This window comes from Panthera uncia, chromosome B4 (assembly GCF_023721935.1).
Source record: "Panthera uncia isolate 11264 chromosome B4, Puncia_PCG_1.0, whole genome shotgun sequence".
Classification (NCBI taxonomy): Eukaryota; Metazoa; Chordata; class Mammalia; order Carnivora; family Felidae; genus Panthera; species Panthera uncia.
This window is the reverse complement of record NC_064809.1, coordinates 130,727,223-130,742,029: the sequence shown is the minus strand read 5'-3', so window position 1 is coordinate 130,742,029 and position 14,807 is coordinate 130,727,223. Positions and strand designations below refer to the sequence as shown.

Here is a 14,807-nt window from a genome sequence, read left to right as displayed (position 1 = left end):
TGTCAGCACAGAGCCCAACGCGGGGCTCGAACTCACGAACTGTGAGATCATGACCCGAGCCGAAGTCGGATGCTCAACCAACTGAGCCACCCAGGTGCCCCGCAGAGTGGATTTTAAAACATAGCTTAGTATATGCTGTCTACAATATACTCACTTCAAATGATATAAACAGGGTCCAAGTAAAGGATGGAAAAAGTTTTGCAAACATTAATCAAAGGAAAGCAGGATATATTAATATTAGATAAAGTCGACTTTGATTTTTTTAAATGTTTTATTTTATATTTAAGAGAGAGCGTGAGCAGGGGAGAGGCAGAGAGACAGAGACAGAATCCAAAGCAGGCTCCAAGCTCCGAGCTGTCGGCGCAGAGCCTGATGTGGGGTTTGAACCCACGAGAAGTGAGATCATGACCTGGGCCAAAGTCAGACACTCAACCCACTGAGCCACCCTGGCACCCCTAAAGTAGACTTTGGAGTAAAGAAAATTACCAGAGAGGGGAATGTTACATAATGCTAAAAAAGTGACTCCTCCAAGAAGACATAGCAATCCCAAATGTTTATGCACCAAAAAATGTGCTGCAAAGCATGTGAAGCAAAAGCTGATAGACCTGGAAATAGAAATCAACAAATGTACCATCACAGTTGGAGATTTCAACACCTCTCTCACAACAATGGGTAGAACAACTAGGCAGAAAATCAGCAAGAATATAGAAGAACTCAACAATATTGTCAACCAACAGGATCTAATCAACATTTTATTTATTTTTATTCATATATATAATTTGTCAAGTTAGCTAACTAATCAACATTTTAAAAACATTCCCTCCAGGGGTACTTTGCTGGCTAAGTCAGTGGAGCATGTGATTCTTGATCTCAAGGTCATGAGTTCAAGTGCCATGTTGGGCATGGAGCTTACTTAAAAAATAAATAAATAAAAATAACACAAACATTCCATGCAATAACAGCAGCATACATATTCTTTTAAAAGGGCCATGGGTGAGGCACCTGGGTGGCTCAGCTTCTTAAGTGTCTGACTCTTGACTTTGGCTCAGGTCATGATCTCACAGTTTGTGAGTTCAAGCCCTGCATCAGGCTCTCTTTGGTCAGTGCAGAGCCCACTTTGGATCCTCTCTTCCCCTCTCTCTCTGCCCCTCTTCCACTTGTTTTCTCTCTCTCTGTCTCCTTCTCTGTCTCTCTCAAAAATAAATGAACATTTAAAAAAATTTTAAAGAATTGAAATCTCAGTGTTTTCTCCAACCAAAATGAAATCTAACTAGAAGTCAATAACAGAAAGATAACAGGAAATTCTCCAAACACCTTGACACTAAACAGCACATTTCTATTATTTTTTTAATCTTTATTTTTGAGAGAAAGAGAGAGAGAGACGGTGAGAGTGGGGAAGGAACAGAGAGAGAGGGAGACACAGAATCTGAAGCAGACTCCAGGCTTCAAGCTGTCAGCACAGAGCCCGATGCAGGGCTTGAACTCACAAACTACCAGTTCATGACCTGAGCTGAAGTCAGATGCTCAACTGACTGAGCCCCCAGATGCCCCTAAACAGCACTTTTCTAAGTAATCCATAGGTGAAAGATGAAATCTTAAGGGAAATAAAAAAATAATGTTGAACTGAAAGAAAATGAAAACAACATATCAAAATTTGTGGGACCCTAAATCAGGGCTGAAAGGGAAAATTTTAGCACTAAATGTACAGTTTATTATTTTTTAAAATTTTTTACTGCTTATTTTTGAGAAAGAGAGACGGAGTGTGAGTGGGGGAGGGGCAGAGAGAGGGTGACACAGAATCTGAAGCAGGCTCCAGGCTCTGAGCTGTCAGCACAGAACCTAATGCAGGGCTCAAACTCTTGAACCAGGTGATCACGACCTGAGCGGAAGTCGGATACTTAACTGACTGAGCCACCCAGGCGCCCCCTATATGTATGCTTTAGAAAAGAGGAAAAGAGTGACCTAAGTTCCCACTTTGAGAACCTATGGGGGAAAAAAAAACAACAACAAAGCTAGCAGAATGAAAGAAATAATAAAGATACGAGCAGAAATCAATGAAATTGAAAACAGAAAATCAATTAAACAAAAAACTGATCCTTTGAAAAGATTAAAATTGACATGCTTCTGGCAAGACTGACAAAGATAAAAGGGAGAAGATACACATTAGCAATGTCAGGAATGAAACAGGAGATATCACTACATATACTACATGAAAGGATCATAGGGCAATACCACAGACTCTACACAAACTTAACAACTTAGACAAAATAGATCACTTCCTCCAAAAACACAAATTACTACAACACATCCAATGTAAAATAGATAGTTTGAATATCCGTATAACCAATAAGGCAATTTAATGTATAATTTTAAAGCTTCCAAAAGAGAAATATCCAGGTTCAGATGGTTTCACTGGAGAATTCTCCACGTGAGTAAAGAAGAATTAAAGCCAGTTCTACACAATCTCTTCCAGAAAATAGAAGAACACTTTCCAATTCATTTTCTAAAGTCAGTTTTATCCTAATAACAAAAGCAGACAAAGGCAATATAAACAAAGAAAACTACAGACCTATAACTCTCATGAATACAGACACAAAAATTCTTAATAAAATATTAGCAAATAGAATCTAGCAATATATAAAAAAGTATTACTCACCATGCCCAAGTGGCATTTATTCCGGGGATGCAAGTCTGGTTCAATATTTAAAAATCAATCCATGGATGGGGCTCCTGAGTGACTCAGTCAGTTAAGCGTCCAACTCTTGATTTGATTTGGGTCATGATGTCTGGTTCATGAGATAAAGCCCTGAACCCGGCTCTGTGCTGACAGTGTGGAGCCTGCTTGGGATTCTCTCTTTCCCTCTCTCTCTCTCCGCCTCTCCCACCCCCCCTCAAAAATAAATATTAAAAAAAAAATCAATCAGGGGCACCTAGGGTGGCTCAGTCGGTTAAGTGTCCGACTTTGGCTCAGATTATGATCTCATGGTTCATGAGTTGGAGCCCCCCATCAGGCTCTCTGCTGTCAGTACAGAGCCTGCTTCAACTCTTCTGTCCCTCTCTCTCTCTCTGCACCCCCCACTGGTTCTCTGTCTCTATCTCTCTCAATATAATAAACTTAAAAAAAAATCATTCAGTGGATTCTGCCATATTATTGGGCTCAAGAAGAAAAATCACACAGTCATATCAATAGATACAGGAAAACATTTGACAAAATTCAACACCCATTTATGATAAAAACTCTCAGAAAAGTAGGAATAGAGAACTTTCTGAACTTGATAAAAAGCTTCTACCAAAAACCTACAGCTAACATTATACTTAATGTTAGCAAAATTCTGAATGCTTTCCTCTTAAAATTGGAAACAAGGCAAGGATGACCTCTTTTATCATTCTTATTGAGTATAACCCTGGAACTTGGAGCCAGTGTAATAAGGCAGTAAAAAAGGCAGTAAAAGGCATACAGCCATACAGAATGAAAACAAAGAAATAAAACCATCCCATTTTTAGATAACATATTTAGAAAATCTAAAAGAATCTTAAAAAAAAAAAAAAACACTTAGAACTACTTTTGTAAGAATAGCAAGGTCACAGGATACAAGATAAACATACAAAAAGTAATTGTTTTGTGTCTACTAGCTACGAACATGTGGCCATAGAAATTTAAAATAATATGCTATTTATAATCATCAAGAAAATTAAATAATTAGATATAAATCTAACAAAACATGTATAGGACTTGTAAGACTAAAATGATACAACACTGGGCACCTGGTTGGCTCAGTCACTTGAGTGTCTGGCTCTTGATTTCAGCTCAGGTTATGATCCTAGGGTCATGGGATTGAGCCCCGCATTGGGCTCCATGCTCAGCATGGAGCCTGCCTAGGATTCTCTCTCTCTCTCTTTTTCTCCCTCTGTCCCTCTCCCCCACTATCTCTCTTTCTCTCAAAGAAAAAAGAAAGAAAGAAAAAAATGACACAACACTGATGAGAGAAAATCTTTTTAAGTTTTTTTTTTAAATAAATGGAGAGATAAAACATATTCATGGATTGGGAGGTTCAACATAGAAAAGATGTCTATTTTCATCAAATTGATATACAGCTTAACACAATTCCTATAAAAGCCCTAGCAGGTTTTTGTAGTTACCATAAAATTATTCTAAAATTTATATGGAGGGGTTCCTGGGTTTCTCAGTCAGTAGAGCATCGGACTGTTGATCTCAAGGTGGGGAGTTTAATCCCCACATTGGGCATGGAGCCTATTTAAAAATAATAAATAAATAAATAAATAAATAAACAAAATTTATATGGAAAGACCAAGGAACTAGAATAGCTAAAACAATTTTGAGACGGAGAAGTACAGTGGAGTCACTTTTTTTGCTTTCAAGACTCACCATAGACCTACAGTAATCAAGACTCTGTGGTAGTGGTGGAGGAACAGACACAGAGATTAATGGACTGAACAGAGAACCTGGGAAAAGACCCGCTCCAACATACCCAACTAAATGCTGACAAAGGCACAAAAGCAATTTAATGGAAGAAAGAGCATTTTCAATAAACAGTGCTGGAGCAAATGGACATTCATAGACAAAACAAAACAAGCAACCATTTGAACCATTCTCACACCTTACACAAAAATTAACCTGTATCATGAACTTAGATGTAAAACATAAAACTGTACAACTTTTAGAATAAAACATAGGAGAAAACGTGCAGGGTTTAGGGCCCGTTCTTATGTTTGACACCAAAGCATGATCCATAAAGGGAACAATCGATAAATGGGACTTCATCAGAATTACAAACTTTTGCTCCATAAAAGATGTTGTTAAGAGGATGAAAAGACAAACTACAGAGTGGGAAAACAGTATTTGCAAACCAAATATCCAACAAAACATAGAAGGAACTCTTAAAACTAAGAACCAAACAATCCAATTGGAAAATAGGCAAAAGACACGAAGAGATATATGTATTTTTTGAATGTTTGTTTATTTTGAAAGAGAGAGATTGCAAGTGGGGGAGGGCAGAGGGAGAGAAAGAGTATCCCAAGTAGGCCCTGCACTGTCAGCACAGAGCCCGACGTGGGGCTTAATCTCACAAACTATGAGATCATGACCTGAATCCAAAAGCAAGAGTCAGGCGCTTACATCGACTGAAACACCCAGGCACCCCAACAAAGAAATATTTCACCAAAGAGGACATACAGATGGCAAATAAGCACATGAAGAGATAGTCAACGTCATTAGCCAATAGATAAATGCAAATTAAATCCACGAGTTATCACTATACACCTATCAGAATGGCTAAAATTAAAAACTGTGACAACATGAAATGTTGACAGGAATGCAGAGAAACTAGATCACTCATACACTGCAGGTAGGAATGAACAATGGTACAGCACCCTGCAAAACACTTTGGTAGTATTTTTATTCAATTTTTTTGTCCAAAAGAAAATTTATTACTTATTTATAATAGCCTCTCATGCTTTTAGAATTTCTTGCCAGATGCCTCCGGAGCAGGTGCTTTCTGGGCTGGAGTTTTCTGATCCTTCTGAGCCTTTGGAGGCACCGCCTTCTGGACTTGCAGCTTTCCGGGCAGGAAGCTTCTGGACGGGAGCCTTCTTGCCTGCAACGGCCATCTTTTCCTTTATTGATCATTATTTTGTCCTGGAATCTTTGCAGCAGCTCCTTTTTTGGGAGAAGCTTTCAGGAGAGCTGCTTTTTGTAGCTTCCTAACTTCAAGCTTGATTATTCCGTTCCTCATTTTCTTTGCCTTCATGACTTCATAACGATCAAAATCTGTCATCTTGGCTTTCCTTTCTCTGGCTTCAATCTTCTTGGTCCGTCTTGTGGCTGCCCGTTTTGTATTGATATCTGCCTTCTGCCAGGCTTGTCAGACACACTTACGGAGGGCATTGTGAGGGAACTTGATGATGAAGTCAGGGAGCTGCATGCATTTGAAAGGCATAGCCTGTCTCCTTACCTGAGTGCAAGGTCCATCAACCAAAGCCCTGTTCTGATCAATGACATCTACAATCATGACCAGCTTCCTGGCACGGGGCCCAGAGTAAACGTAGGCTACCGGGCCAACCTCCGTGAGATGCCTGAACACCACACTGGCAGCGTTCAGTGAGAAGTGGCAGTATCTTTAAAATGTACGCACGCAACTACAGTGATTGAGTTCCTGGGCATTTATCCCAGAGATATGAAGACTGCTGTTTACATAAAATCCATACATGGGTTTTAGCAGCTTTATTTATAACAGCCCCAAACTGGAAACATGCAGATGTCCTCCAATGGGTAAATGGTTAAACTGTGGTATATCTATACCACTCAGTAATAAAAAGGAATGGGCTATCAATATACCCAAGTGGCTGAATTTGCAGATAATTATGCTGAATTAAAAAAACCTGGGTGGTTCAGTCAGTTAAGCACCTGACTCTTGATTTTGGCTCAGGTCATGACCTTATGGTTCATGAGTTCAAGCCCTGCATCAGGCTCAGAGCTGACAGTGCAGGGCCTGCTTGGGATTCTCTCTCTCTCTGTCTCTCTCAGCCCATCCCTCTCTCTTTATTTCTCTCAAAATAAATAAATAAGCTTAAAAAATTAAAAAAAATCATACAAGAGTTACTGTAGTACGATTCTATTTAATATTCTTGAAATGACAAAATTATAGAAATGGAGAACAGATTTCTGCTTGCCAGGAGTTAAGGAGGAAAGGAGGTGGGAGAAAAATGGGTGTAGCTATAAAAGGGCAACACGAGGGATCCTTGCAGTGATGGAAATATTTGGGTGTCTGGGCCACATCGATGTCAATATCTTCGTTGTGATACTGTACTATAGTTTTGCAAGATCTTAGCATTGGGGAAAACTGAGTAAAGGGCACATTGGATCTCTTTGTATTATTTCTTATAACTGCAGATGGAATTTACAGTGATCTCAAAATAATAAGATTGATTAAAAGAAAATGCCAGCACCATTTTAAACTACAGACTGCACTGAATAAGGTATTATCTCTGCCTTCAAGGAGCTCATCAGTCTCTCTCATTACGAGCTGAGCACGTAACTGCATTTCTGAAGACATATATGGTGTTCACAGTTTTGGACTTTTCAGCATTCCCCAACCTTGTTTTGGTAGAAATGTTGCCTCATCGTTCCCCTTTCTCCTTCCTTATGGCCCATTGCATGTGACTAGGATCATTTGTATAATGTGTAGTACTGTGTGCAAAATAAAAACGAGTGTGCTTGTTAAAAGAAATTATTAAGAATTTCTAGACACTAATAGCAGAGCGTTACCCCACGTGCTGGGAGAACCCTTCACACTATGTGATGCTGGCCCTACTTGTGATTCTGGTAGTGTTGCCAATCACCATCTCACCTCCCTTGGCAGGAGATGGTCCTAAATATTCCAGGACTGGTCATTCATAATATCTCATTGCCCTGTTACTTCTACTAGAATCCTTACAGGGAAGTCCTATATAATGAAACGGGGCGGGGGTGGGGGTGGGGAAGAAGTCTCTTTTTCCTCTGGGATGAGTTATTTATTGAACAAGTATTTATTGGGTACCCACCACGTGCCAGGCTCTGTGCTACATGTTGGAGATACAACAGTAAGCAAGATGGGTGTAGGGAGCCTTAGGTCTCCTGTAGCTTAGAGTCTACAGGTAGAGGCAGACAAAAGCAATTAATGGTGAATCAGGTGAAATGCAAAATAAAAGAATAAGGAAAAATGCTGTGAGGAAAACAACCAGGGTGGCCAGATATATACAATTCCTAAGGGAAAGTGAAGCTAAGACGTTAAGTAAATTGCCATAAGATCCGAGAGCTGGTTAATGACCAGTAAGATTCTAGCCCAGGTATGTCTGGTACCAACCGCACTAAGCCAGTTTGGATAATTGAAAATTGAAGTCCTTCCTTGAGAAAGGGCGGGAAACAGCATCATGCGGTAAAGATGTTAGGGGCTCAGGATCTGAGTCATAGCTAAATTCAATCTTGACTTGGACGAGTTACTTTAACTTCCATAAATCACGGTGTTCTCATTTCTAAAATGAGGAGTGATCAGAATTATTGCCGCAGAGATTAAATGAAATAACGCCACGGAATGCCTGGCCCAGCACATCACCCCTAGTAAGGGCTCAGTGAGTGTTAAGTTTGCACATCATGGTTTCAAGTCTGAAGAACTGAATTCCAGCCAGAAAATCTACTTAACTACATGAAGTTTGGTAAGTCACAACCTCTGGCAGCCTACTTTCCATGTCTGTAAGATGAACATAATAACGTACCTCACAGGATCACTCTGAGCATCAATGAGATAGTAATGTAAGTGAAAATACTATCCAAATATGGCAATTTTATTATGAAACTCATGGGGTATCTTCTCTGACCAGTGATCTTGACTCCCTTCTCTTTAAAAACAATTTTTTTTAATGTTTATTTATTTATTTTGAGAGAGAGAGAGAGAGCACCAGCAGGGGAGGGGCAGAGAGAGGGAGAGAGAGATTCCCAAGCAGGCTCCATGCTGTCAGCACAGAGCCTAACGTGGAGCTTGAATTCACAAACCATGAGATTATGGCCTGAGCTGAAACCAAGAGTTGGACGCTCAACCGACTGAGCCACCCAGGCGCCCCCTGAGTCCCTTCTCAAATGCAGCTCATGCCTTCCTCCCTGTACTGCCTCTGCAACTCTGTTACAATGTTATATTGCATTATAATGCTTTCCATGCCAGTGTCTTATAGACTAAGAACTCTTCGAGGGCAGGGACTGTTTCCCCTCTTCACCCTGGCACCTAGCTCAGTCGAAGCTCAGCGAAGTTGAATGAGTGACGATGAGTATGGGCCTGGGCCCCAGTGTCTGCAGTACAGGGCACTGGGCGGGAGTACACCTCCCCTTGGCAGTTCATGCATCTGCCCAGCCAGCCCTGAGCTGCCCTCACATATTTCACCCAAAGCAAAATTTCAATTGCAGGCAGGCTTCTTTCTGTTGACGAGTAGTACACATCTGAACTCCCTCTCTCTTTGGCCAGCAGAGATACACAACCATATGCATTATTTAAAACAAAACAGAACAAAACAAAACTATAGAGTTCCATGTTGACCCTTTCTATGTTGTTCCCTTTTGCACTGACACGTTTATTTAGGATAATTTTGCTCTAAGTTATGCATTTTGTAGTTATGTAGTGCTTACATGTGTTACTGTGAGATTCTCAAGGCTAAGATTTATTGCAGAGAGAAATGGACACTCTTCACTGTCTTGAAAAAAGAGGGAGGACTTGAGACTCTCTGTCAACTGCATGTTCTCACACCCACTCAGCTGCTGTCTCCTGGATATGGATCTGGGGTTGCCCACCTTGGCTCTTGACTTTAGCTGTGTCCTCACCTTTTGCCTAATTCCCTCTGGTCAAAGACTACACTTGAGTAGTCATCTTTGGGGAAGTACCGAGAATATCTGTATACTCTCCTCTTGAGCCCAGAATCAACATTGTAATGTTTTATTTATTTATTTATTTATTGAGAGAGAGAGAGAGAGAGAGAGAGAGGAAATGGGGGAGAGGCAGACTGAGAGGCGGACAGAGGATCCGAAGCAGGCTCTGCACTGACAGGCTGACAGCAGTGAGCCGGATGTGGGGCTCAACCTCATGAACTGTGATGTGAGATCATGGCCTGAGCTGAAGTCAGATGCTTAACTGGCTGAGCCACCCAGGGGCCCCCAGAATCCACATTTTAAAATTAGGAATGAACGTGTCATTCAAAGAGTTTGGGGACAATCTGTATAAGTAATAGATCGGAATGTTTGGGACTAGCTGTCTGGAAATGCAGCTAGACTTTTTACGTTAATTTCTATAAAAATAATTCCCCTCTTTGCTATAATGTGGAATTTTCCTGGAGTGTAATCTTGACAAAATGATATCATCCCATAAAAAATTCCAAGGTAAAAGTAAGAGAATTGGCAATTGTTTTTTCTTTAGGGTTACAGATGTCACTAACCCTCTTCACGTATATTTTTATACATAAGTAATTGAAGTCACTCAGAAGATGCTGCTTGGATGTATATTAGTTTACCAGAGAGTGTTTTGGCTATCCACAAATGCTTTAGGTGAGCATGGTCAAATTGGTTGCTGAGGACCTGAATCAGATCTAAGATGGATTCTAAATGGTTCCAGAACAGCGGGGAAGAAACTGAGAAGGAACTCAGTCAAGAAACTATTTTGTGAGTTTCAGTCCAAGATGGTGACTGAGGAAGACCTTGAACTCACTTCCTCCACGAACACACCAAATCCACGCCTATTTACAGAGCAATTCCTCCTGAAGAAGAAGTGAGGGCTGACTGAACAGCTTCCGCACAGCAAAATATAGAAAGACCACACTGAGAATAGGGAGAGAGACAGGCACACGGTAACGAAGGGAACCCCCACCCTGAACCCTGAGAACCGCCGTGGGGTAGTTGTCTAGTAGAGAGCGACTAAGAGCAGGTTCAAAGCCATGGTTTGAAAAAGCAACTAGAATATAAAGGATTCAGCCCTAGAACCGTGCCACACTTTGGGGAGCTGCTGGACCGCATTCTGGAGTGGGGGTGGGGGTGCGGGTTGGGGGTGCTGGGGAGTGCCGTGGTTCACAATCTCCCTCCACCTTGAGACAGGAGCAGAGCTCCTGCTGCACAGTCTGCAGCTTCAGTGAGCCCTGGACACCCTGGGGCACAGAAAAAAAAAAAAGTGGTTTAAAACAGCAACTAGAGGGGCGCCTGGGTGGCTCAGTCGGTTAAGCCTCCGACTTCGGCTCAGGTCACGATCTCACAGTTCGTGAGTTCGAGCCCCGCGTCGGGCTCTGTGCTGACAGCTCAGAGCCTGGAGCCTCCTTCGGATTCTGGGTCTCCCTCTCCCTCTGCCCCTCCCCTATTTGTTCTCTGTCTCTCTCTCTCTCTCTTTCAAAAATAAATAAACATTAAAAAAAATAAAGCAGCAACTAGAAGAGTATCGTGTGGTTGGCTGAGTCAGTAGAGCATGTGGCCCTTGATCTCAGGGTCATGAGTTCAAGCCCTACGTTGGGCATGGAGCCTATTTAAAAATAATGAGAGTAAAATAAAATAGCAACTAGAATATAAAGGTCCATCCCAAGAACCCTACCAAATGGTGGGGGAGCTGCTGGAACACTCTCTGGGTCAGAGAGGCCGGCAAGTGCTATGGTTTACATCCCCCTCCATTTTGATAGTGTGGATGGGAGCAGGGTCTGGGTGCCCGAGCCAGCCTACTGCCTCGGTGAGCCCTGGGCTCCTAGCCCACATCGGCCCAACATCCAACCGAGGTGGCCCCGGTGCAGTGCACAGCGGGACGCCCCTGGTCAGTGCCCGCTAGAGCTGCAGGCATCTCACCAAGGTGACAAAGGTGAGAGCACCCCGGAACACTGCACGTCTGCACCACTTCAGCCCCAGCTGACTTGCCTGGGCACTGCTGGAGCAGAGCGCCCTGGGACACCCTGGCCCGTGCTTGCCTCCGCTCTAGCCTCACCGCCAGGGTGCTCTTATGTGGGGTGTCCTGGGACACTTCAGCCTCAGCTGTCCTCCCAGTGTGCCCACAATGCAGAGAGCCCCAGAACACCTCCAGTCTGTGCCTGCTTTGGCTTCAGCTGTCTTGCCAGTGTGCCCTCTGTGCCAAGAGTCCTGGGACTACCCCGGCCCACACTCCTTCAGCTCTGGCCATCGCACCAGGGCAGCCCCAGCACAGAGTGCCCTGGGACCCCCAGCCCACACCGGCCGCATCTCTAGCCAGCCAGTCAAAGTCACCAGGCATGCAGTGTACACAGGGGATGACCCTACACAAGATCATTCTATTAAGTTTAGGGGAATTAGCTGTTCCACCTGATTCACAGAAACAAACACGGAAAGTCAAGCAAAATGAGGAGACAGAGGAATATGCTCCAAACCAAAGAATAGGAAAAACCTCAGAAAAAGAACTAAATGAAAAGGAGATCAACAAACTACCTGATAAAGAGTTCAAAGTAATGGTCGTAAAGATGCTCACCAGACTGGAGAGAAGAGGGAAAGAACTTAGTGAGAACTTCAACAAAGAGATAGAAAACATAAAAAAGAATGAATCAGAGCTGAAGAATACAATAACAGGAATGAAAAACATGCTGGAGGGAATCAAGATGCAGACAAACAGATCAACACCCTGGAAGACAGGGTGATGGGAAGCACCCAAGCTGAAGAGCAAAAAGAAAATAGAATTTTAAAAAATGAGAAAAGGCTAAGGCATGTGTTGGACGACATCAGGTGAACAAACACTCGCATTATGGGGGTCCCAGAAGGAGAAGGGAGAGAGAAGGGGGCAGAAAACTTATTTGAAGAAATAACGTGGGGAAGGAAACAGACATCCAGGTTCAGGATGCAGAGAGAGTTCCAAAGAAAGTGAACCCAAGGAGGTCCACACCACAACACATAATAATTATAATGTCAAAGATGAAAGATCAAAATACTGATTCCTCACCTAGAACCATGAAATTGGACGTTCTAAGAGTAGGCATGAAAATCTGCATTAAATACTAAACACTCCATGTGAGCTTATGCTTACTAAAGTTTTTAAAGAGCTACTTGAGGGGCGCCTGGGTGGCTCAGTCGGCTAAGCGGCCGACTTCGGCTCAGGTCAGGATCTCGCGGGTCTGTGAGTTCGAGCCCCATGTCGGGCTCTGTGCTGACAGCTCAGAGCCTGGAGCCTGTTTCAGATTCTGTGTCTCCCTCTCTCTGACCCTCCCCCGTTCATGCTCTGTCTCTCTCTGTCTCAAAAATAAATAAACGTTAAAAAAGAATTAAAAAAGAAAGAGCTACTTGATATCAGAATGACAGATTTTACATTCTTCAAGGTTGCTTAAGGCATGTACTGATTTTTAATAACGTGTGTGTGCGTGTGTGTGTGTGTGTGTGTGTGTGGTGGAGTAGGGTGTGGGGTAGGAAGAGCGCTAAAGTTTGGTAAGCCTGATGGTTCGGGAATTCATTATGGAAATGACAATTTTTTTGAGGGTGGTGATCGGATAAGGTGACAGAGAGAAGGTATATGAACAGGTACTCGTGATAGATGTCATATGTTTATGGGTGCTTGATGGCTTTGCTTCACTACATAAGTCCCTCCGTGAAATAACCTCTGTTATGGTGATAGTTTTCAAAAACTATTATGAGAAATAAACTAGATAGACAAACATATAATGTAATACATGTATTTACATTTGGCCAATTCCTAAAAGATAAAAATTGGTATTTTTAGGAGTATGGTATTCTTTTAAAGCCCACTTATCTTATAAGTCTTTATTTTGGATAATTTTATCAAGACCAATTGCTCTCAAACCAATATATAACTGATTTAACAAACTGTAACCACCAGGTGAAACAACTTTAATAAACTAGCAGTTTAGCCAATTTCTTAAATTTCTCATTTTCAGTGCACGTTAGTCTTGGAACTTCTCTCTTCATAAAGATGAATACACTTTAAATGTAGATGATATATAGTGAAGGCTTTCTACTCTATTAAAATTTGCCACCCATGTTAAGCTTATCTATTAAAGAGAAGCTGAGCAAAAAAAAGGATCGCAAACATGTGCATCGCCCTCAAAAATGTCTTCGTGCCCTTTGTGATGCCCTCCCTCTCATCCCTCTTCATCCTCCACTTGCTTCCAGGTGGCCACTGAATCTGCTTTGGTCATTGTAGATTAGCTTGAATTTTCCAGAATTTATGTAAATGGAACCATACAGTATATATGTACTCTTGCTTCGGTCTGACTTCTTTCCTTCAGCATAATTACCTTGAGACGTATGCATGCTGCGGCGTTCATCAATAGTTCATCCGTTTTTACCACTGAGTTGTATTCCATTGTATGGTCGTACATTTATACGTTAGTCCCTTCACCTGTCGATGAATGTCCTGATTGTTTCCAGTTTGGAGCTGTTACAAATAAAGCTGTTATGAGCATTCCTGGAAGAAAGGCATTACTTCATTTCCAGTATGACCTTTTGCAAGTTAACCTTTGTAAGGTGTGTTCCATCAAATAGCAACTTGATGTAAAACAATAAAATGGTGGAAAAGCTGTCAATTTTTAGAAGTTAAAGTTTCTTTTTTTGAGAGAGAGAGAGAGTACGAATGGAGGAGAGAGGCAGAGAGAGAGAGAGAATACCAAGCAGGCCCCATGGCCAGCACAGAGCCCCACGCAGGGCTTGATCCCATGACCCTGGGATCATGACTGAGCCGAAATCAAGAGTCAGACGCTCAACCAACTGAGTCACCTCAGCACCCATACATTAAATTTTAGTTAGAATGGTATCAAACTTTGCTATCTTCTTCTGTATTAGGAGATCTTTACATATATACTCTGGTCTTGCATATTAAAAAAAGACATGTGGGTTTTGTTGGAAGAGGGTTTATATACTCACTGTGTAACTTCATCATTTGTGCACTCATAAAATGACAAAATCTGTTGGCCTTCAGATATGTTCCTCACCCTTTTTCTGTTGTTTCATGTCATGGGGTGGGGGCAGGACTGACCTGGAGGTCAGTGTCAGCTGGCTTCTGGCTCAGCCAGTGGGAGGCACTGGTGAGAGGTGAGGGGAAGGGGGAGGAAGGAAAGAAGGGTAGAGGGAGGGGTAGAGGGAGCAGAGGGGTAAGGGTGAAAAGGGAGAAGGGGAGAGGAGGAGAGAGAGGGAGGAGGGGAGAAGGAGGGGAAGGGGGAGGAAGGCGAGGGAGGAGACAGGGGGAGAGGGAGGGGGAGAGGAAGGGGAGAAGAGGGAAGGGTTAAAAGGAAGGGGAGGGGGAGAGGAGAGGGGAGGAGGAAAGGTGGGGGGG

The 14,807-nt window shown here is 42.4% G+C and overlaps 1 protein-coding gene and 1 pseudogene across 1 annotated transcript in view; one reads left to right on the top strand and one right to left on the bottom strand.

Moving 5' to 3' along the window:
* Positions 1 to 14,807, top strand: part of SLC25A17 (solute carrier family 25 member 17) — a 359,412-nt gene that overhangs the window by 179,084 nt on the left and 165,521 nt on the right. The window lies entirely within an intron of this gene.
* Positions 5,478 to 7,141, bottom strand: LOC125919928 (60S ribosomal protein L14-like; annotated as a pseudogene).